We start from the raw sequence: 7,500 nt of genomic DNA on the forward strand, positions 1-7,500 counted from the left end.
TAAACGACCAGAACTCCTGCAGAGCCATGTTGTTTATCTTGGGTATTTTTGCACAAACAACCCCACTGGTCTTCGGTCCCAATGGTGTCATGCGTCCGAAAAATTCGTTAATGGCACCAGTGGTCGGATTGTTACTGGAAACGAGACGTCTTACAAAGGTGTTGACAGTCGAATCAATCGAAGGCGAATTTTGGTCCATAATTCGTCTAAACACTGGATTTATATTTAGACGAACTGTAGACGAATTATCCGTCTTAGACGAGCCTATTCGCCTCCAGTATAAGTTCGGCCATTGATGGTGAGTGGCATAATGCGCCGGTGATAAGCTGACAGTTTGGTTCGAATCCTGCCAGTCTGGTTGTTCAGTCATCCTTTCGCTTGTTGCCAAGAAAATTTGACTCAACTTTTCTAGTCGCTGAGGGAAATTAGTCAAATCAGGGGCCAATGAATATTCTATTCCAAATAGTCTAAGAGTCAATAAAGCACTTTTCCTATTATCGAAAAAAAAATTCCTTATTATTCATTATTCCTTATAGCGTAGACGTCTGGCAAACTTTATATATGTTTAAGTGGTGTTATATCATTGGTCGACTGACCTCTTTTTCCGAGTGTAATAAATAACTGTATTTGCTTAGTTAAATTGGAGTCATTATTATTCATCTGTGAAGCGCAATAGCTTTATTGAAAGTCGCTTCAACGAACCAATTTAATTTGGAAATAATTCAGTACTCTCGTTAAGAAGCCAAGCTAAATTGTCATTGTTTTCCTATTGTTGTTTTTCGTGGTAAAATTGCCATCCATGCCACACCATTGATTTCACAGCATCTTTTGTCTTTTAAAGACTTTTTCAGATCACTTTTTGTCTCCACAAATATTGACTTTTTAAACAGTATGTAACGAACCTTTTCCGAAACAGCAAAGACGTGCTGTCATTTCTTGCCCACTGTAAATAGTATTATAAGGGATGGAGATAATAACACTCAAGCTCATTGGATGAAATGTACTGTTGTGGGCTTGCATATCGCCTACAACATTTCACTCACGCTTTTAATTAGTATTAACAACGATAAAAGATGTTTGGTGATACCAAATGCGGTCGATTTTAAAGATTTTCTGTTCACGACCTTGGCCAAACAGTTACACGTTGCTCAGTCCAAAGTGTTTTAGGACCGATAAGAAATGACCCATTTTTTCACCTTTGTTTTGGGACTGAAGCAGAGGTATCTTTCGACTACAACGTAAGAATATTTGCATTGAAAAAGATTTCCCCACATGAGCTTTAATTGACGAAAAGTTCAAGGGGGACCTCGAGACTACAAATTTGAGTCTTATTGCTAATATGAACCCGCAAGAAAATTTTCTGATTCGACGAAGAGGACGCGAACGATCTCCGTAAAAATGTGCAGACCAAAAAAAAAAAATCATCTCCAAGTAAAAATGCTCCGCACCTGTAAATCGTTCTTGATGCAAAGCTAGTTTTGTAATATCACACGTACCTGGTATTCGGATTCAGTTGAAAAACGCAAAATTTCAACCAACTTACATAGCTCGGTCTTTGAAACATGACCGTGCGCGTTTGACCTATAATTTCGAGAAAAAAGGCCTAAATATAATTATATTGGGCTTTCCTTGGTATTGTAGCTTCACAGAAAGGGAAGGATGCGATAATTCTGTGCTTTGAGGGCATTAATAATCCTCTGGAAACCAACTGATGGATGTGTTAGTAAGACGGTAATTTTTTAGGAGAACGTTATTCCGCTTTGTTGTAATGAATGCTGGCGTTTGGCCTACTAAGTCGTTAAGAATAATTATTATTGTGACATTTGTGACAAGTTTCATTATAGTTTGTGTATTTGACAGATTAACCACGATTTGTTTTTCTTTTAATACCTTGCTCATACAAGTGTTAAATGTTAATCACCTTTGTGCAAATCATGTCATGAGATCGTGATGGCCGGCACCGTTTCTGTGATCCCAGTTTTCGTGTTTCACTTCCCGTAGTTAAAAGCTGTGTGTGCCGTAAAAAAAACACTGAATTTCTGCCTGCCAGCGCAAATCGATGGGTGAGACAACATTTTTTTTGTCTATTGTCGTCTAGGTATGCCGAATAACAAATTCACTGATTTCCTCCTCAGCGCTGGAGTTTAAGGTTTGATTTTACGAAGTTACGAGCACTGCAGGTGACTCGTGGTTATGGCCCCAGAACGAAATTCGCCATTTTGAAAAGGGGATAAGCGATGCGCGATAATCGGTAGATGAAGGTAAGGAAAATTAAAAGTGCGATTACTGGCAATTTTTCTGATATAATGTGTGGCCTGTACATTCATCATTCAAAGTTTGGATAGATTTCGTAACTCCTTTGATATCATAGGCTCATATAACACTGCATTTATCTCACTCTTGCAAAAATGGCGGAGTTTATCGTGAATGAAAAGGGTACAATTCGAACCCTCGAAAACTCTAAGGTCGTTACAATTCTAGAAATTCTATTCACCTATTCAGTTAGTATTATGATTTATGTTTATTCAGTAGAATAGCTGTAAAGCTTTAAGCTTCGTGTTAATTAACTTTGATTGGTGTGATGTAATTCGAGAGAAATAGCTCGCTGATTCCTTTGAAGTGCAAGTTGTCATACAGGGTTTTTTTTTTAATGCGCTCAGTGATTTTGAGTCAATATAGCCCAAATGCGAAATATCAAATGCCGCCTGATTTGATAACATGCAAAAGTTCGCGTGTTATAAATGGATTCAGCATCCCATTGAAGTCTAGTTTATCGCTATCGGATTTCTTATCGCTGTCGTGTAAAACACAGAGAAAAAAGCACTTCAAATGACATTTTCATTTTTTTTTTTTTTGCAATAATAATATTATATTTGTAATACACCAAGCATTATAAGTATTTTAATAAGGTGTACACTTTAACCCTTGACCTAAGAGCAAAATGGGAATTCAGTTTTCTCAACTAATTTATTTTTAATACACAAACCTGAGGGAAAAATCACATCTTCAATTGTTTATATTATTTGACACAAAGGCGATAGTATTGTACAAAAAGGCCGTTCGCAGGGTTTGTTTTGAAACAAAACAACAAGCTGAAATCCGCCCATTTGGCTGATGTTTTCCATGCCACTCCCCGGTTTATCAGCACATTTTTATCTCCTAATTGTTGCCTCAATTGTGTTTACGGTAACGCAGCTTGTATAATTGCATTTAAGGTTGTTTTTTACTGAATATCGGTTTTGATAGTATCATAGGCCGTTTTGATTTCAGTGGAATGAATTAGGTTTAAGATTTCCCAAAAGCGCTATTCAATTATGTATTTCCAAGACCACAAAGTGGAGAATGAGTGGCAAGACACCTTTTACCTTGGGTTATGGTGAAATTTCAATTCAGTAAGATATCTTCTTCGTATGGCGGACGAGCCTCAGGGGCCTTTACTTGTTAAACATCACTACTGAATGAAGTCCAGCGAGATATCGTGAATTGTAAAGACCGAAGTCTGTTACATCCCTATATAGCATAGCATATCAAGGAGTGGAATTTCACCGTTCTGTTCAACTCAATGGTGAATTTAATGTTGTTGCGTCTCCCATTCAGGTCTGAATAACGAAAACCGTCGATGCTTTGAATTTTTACATTACTTGAATGGAAGACGCAACAACATTAAATTCACCATTGAGTTTAAACAGAACGGTGAAATTCCACTCCTTGATATTCTTATGAAACCTATTTGGAGTAGAAATTGAGAAAAAAACAAACTTTTATGATCAACAGAAATCTGCATCGTCAGGAATCTTTTGTTCTCCCGAGCTTTGCGGCTTGCATGTACAAGAAACATTTTTTCGACAACAGTTTTATTTCAAATCTGCCTGTGGTTTGGAGTGTATACCCACTTAAGTTGTATGGCCTGTAATTTTTGTGCACCTGTTTGAATACATGAATCAACTGCGTGCCCACTCACTCCCTGAATGGCCGGAGTAAATGCCACCCAGGCGTCTTGTTTGAACATAATTATTGTAACGAACATAGAACGGGTGGAAATCAGAAGTGGAAGTGAAAGTCGACTTTCCGTATTCTAGGGTAGCTACCACACAGCTCTATTTTCAATGGAACGGTATAGGATGCAGTACCTTCCGAGCAGAGTCTCTTTGATCTTCCTAGATAAGTCGGGAAGAGGAAGAAGACTCTGCCAGCCGCCTCCACATTTCGCTTGAGCATGCATTAAAAACCCAAATGCATTCGGTGTCAGTAACGCGTGACCAGTAACCACAAAACAAACAGCCGGGATATTTTCGAACAACTCTGGCAAACACACGACAACCAAGGAAACAATGATTTCCTTGGAAACTCGAGATAGTTAATAATACTTTGACATTGCCATTTCATTTTTTATTGAAAAATTCTTACGTTTCAGGCAGACTAGTTTCTGTAACCGACATACAGAGGAAATACTCATGGGAATTTAGACAGTTAATTTTAAAAAATATTGATGCCGCGATGGATCATGGCCGATAATTAAACAATTGTTGATCAGTCGAAACTAGACTGCCTACTCATGCATTTCTTTGGACGAGCGGCAAATCAAAGAAGGTCGAGGTGGCAGAGTCTTCTTCCCCTTCCCGACTTTTCTACAGTAGGAAGATCGAAGAGACTCTGCTCGCAGGGTAAGGATGCAGTTGTCTTGTGTCTAAGAAGTAGGCTCCATTTTCTTTTACGCCTATTTCCGGGGCGAATTACAAGAGCCGTTCCAATAGCTGCGTCCTGACCCTTCCAAACATCGCTATAAAAATAGACACTTAGCAATGCAAATGTGGTAACGCCAAAGAAATTTAAAATAGAAAACGCCACACTTCAACTTGCCACTTCCGTTTGCTTATACTCTAGGTACGTCTACAGACGCAATCAGGCCGTCGTTTGGTTCCGTCGCTGCATTTGAAACCTTGAGGATTCGGGTTTCAGCGGTGGCTCTGGCAACTATTGTAGCTTCCATTTTCGAGGTCATTCAACTACGCTTGTAACTCTATTTTATTTTTCTTTCAATTTTTTTCAATGATCATGGAAAGATCTTCAAGTCGGGTGCTCAATTAAGCAACTTACGAAACTCGTGTAAACCAAAAGCTTGCTTGATCCAAGATGGTGGCCATTCAGTGAGGCACATATATCTCTAAACAACGCTTATATGAGAATCGCCGTGAGATTGAATTCATTAACACCTGAGAATATTTGAAAGAAAATGTGTTTTGTCCGCAGAATGAAAAAGCACTGGTTTCTGCCCAATCGTTGCTTCGTTTCTGTGTATTATGTCGAGACACTGATCAATTTTTATTAAAATCAAGTGTTCAATTAGCTGTGAGTGGACATAAAGATTGAGTCTATTTTGTCCTTAAGATCAATGCACCTTCTTCACGAGTCGATAACCTGTTCGAGCAATACCACGTCTAACCTAGGTAAGCGTTATTAGAGATGCACAGTACGCTATTTTTCTTGTCAACATGGTCGCCGGGTAAATCTTGATAGCGGTATTTAACAGCAAAGAGAAAACGTTTTTCGTCATATTGGTACGAAATTATTCAAACAGGTTACAATGTTCAAGTTAATGGAAATTTAATTAGTTCTTTATGTAGAAAGGAAGAAAATCATAAAAGAATATGCTTGCGTTTGGCGAAGATGGATCCCTATAGAACACATTGCCATGGTTCGATTAGCCGTTTGCCTATAAAGCACTTGCTGAAATTGTTCTCGCCCTTAAAAGCGGTGGCCCCTTGATTTTGTTACATGTAATGTAATTTTTCAATTTTCTAGAATGCAATTTTCACAAGAAGTAATGCATTTCGCTCATCGCATTTTATGCTCTGTGTAATTCGGTAATTGCTAGACTCACGAGAAACAACCGCAACGAAAAGTTTTACTTTTTGCCGACCAAAATTAAGAATTTCAAGTTCATTCCATTTACCCATATTAGCCTTTGGTAGTAAATATTTTCATTTTGAAATTTTCATTATAGAGACTTTTGAAACCGCTTCACAAAAATATATTTTCTTTTAACTGACTTTCCTTTATTTACTTATTTATATATATATATTTTTTGAATGATTAGTGCAAGCAACGATTTTTTTTTGTCCGCCGCAGCAAGTACATGTGGGATTTTATTCCACGAGAGAAACTCATGTCTTAGTGCTAGTGTTGAATATCTCTTTCTTGAAAAGCGGTAGCCTTTTTATACGAAAGACACTTTGTTAAAGTGGAAAATTTCATCTTCTATATCTTCAGTGCTAAATTTAGCAGTTTTGAAAGAACGTATGCAGTTTCGATTTATGTTAAAAAGTGGTCAGTTTTTTTCTCTTGAACATTCTCTTTCTTATGAAATATTTATGTTTGATCTTAATTTTTAGCACGTTAATTTAGGCCTAATTTGTTCCCCTGAATGCAAGACAGTTCAAGAGACCATGTTGCATTTAACATCTCTTACTTCCTTGTGCCATTAACGAGTAAGAAGTGAAGTTCAAATGAAACTTATAAGTGACAAATTTCCAAGTACAGATAATAATACCATTTTGATATCTGGGTTCTAATATAAAAACCATATTTTCCATTTAGATCGTTTACAAACACTTTAACCGCGGACGAAATCACTTCTTGAGGGGCTTTCAGCAAGATCGCGCCGCTAAAGTCAGCCACATTGGACACATTGTGGTGCTTTTCGGGGGAGAATTTTTCATACTTGGTGAGTCCAATAACATGTGCAGTAATTTCACATTTTTGCGTTCCGAATTTCGCTGAATTTTTTGCAACTAACAGACGAACGATAATTCATTGAATCATTTGGGATTCAAACGTGAAAACAGATGACATTTCTAGTTTTTTCGAATAATTAGTTTTTGTAGGCAAGAGAACGACATTTATCCAGGCAACGAAGTGAACTATCTACGGTAGATTGTCTACCAGGATAGTTTTATCAAACTGTTTTTTCGTTCCTCTGTGCACAAGAACTGACCCTCTTCTCTCGAGTTTTCCTCAAACAGATTGTCAGTTTCTAGTCCAAAATAATCTGGTTTCAAGATGGAAATGATAATAAAGTACAGACAGTTTTTTCACATACGCTCTCTTTATTAACTGTTAGACTCAAGTAATGTCGAAGTAAACACACCATTGTGCATGCTGACGTTTCATGCGAAGATTTTATGGTGAATCATTTTGTTATTTTGCGGTCTTTTGGTTGATCATCGTTATTATCAATTCATTTCGACCGCGGTTTTCAAATTTACGACCAGATTTTTATGACCAGATTGTGTGGAAGGGCTTTTTTCAGTTCGCATAAGTCACGAACTTTGGTAACTAAAATTAAACTGGGAACCCTTCTATTCTCACGTCAATGTATTACCTTCTTAACCGGTTATTTCCCTTCTAAAGCAAGGGTGACGACTGAAACAAACTGCAAAGGAAAGAAATCGAACTGATCCAGTCTCTTTATTAAATTCTTACTATTAGAACGTCTGAAAA

At 37.5% G+C, this 7,500-nt stretch overlaps 1 pseudogene; it reads left to right on the forward strand.

The window, feature by feature from the left end:
• Positions 1-1,593: 1,593 nt before the first annotated feature.
• The window catches only part of LOC137989267 (nitric oxide synthase 3-like), a 40,154-nt pseudogene continuing 34,247 nt past the window's right edge, over positions 1,594-7,500 (forward strand).

Source organism: Montipora foliosa, unplaced genomic scaffold (genome assembly GCF_036669935.1).
Source record: "Montipora foliosa isolate CH-2021 unplaced genomic scaffold, ASM3666993v2 scaffold_449, whole genome shotgun sequence".
NCBI lineage: Eukaryota > Metazoa > Cnidaria > Anthozoa > Scleractinia > Acroporidae > Montipora > Montipora foliosa.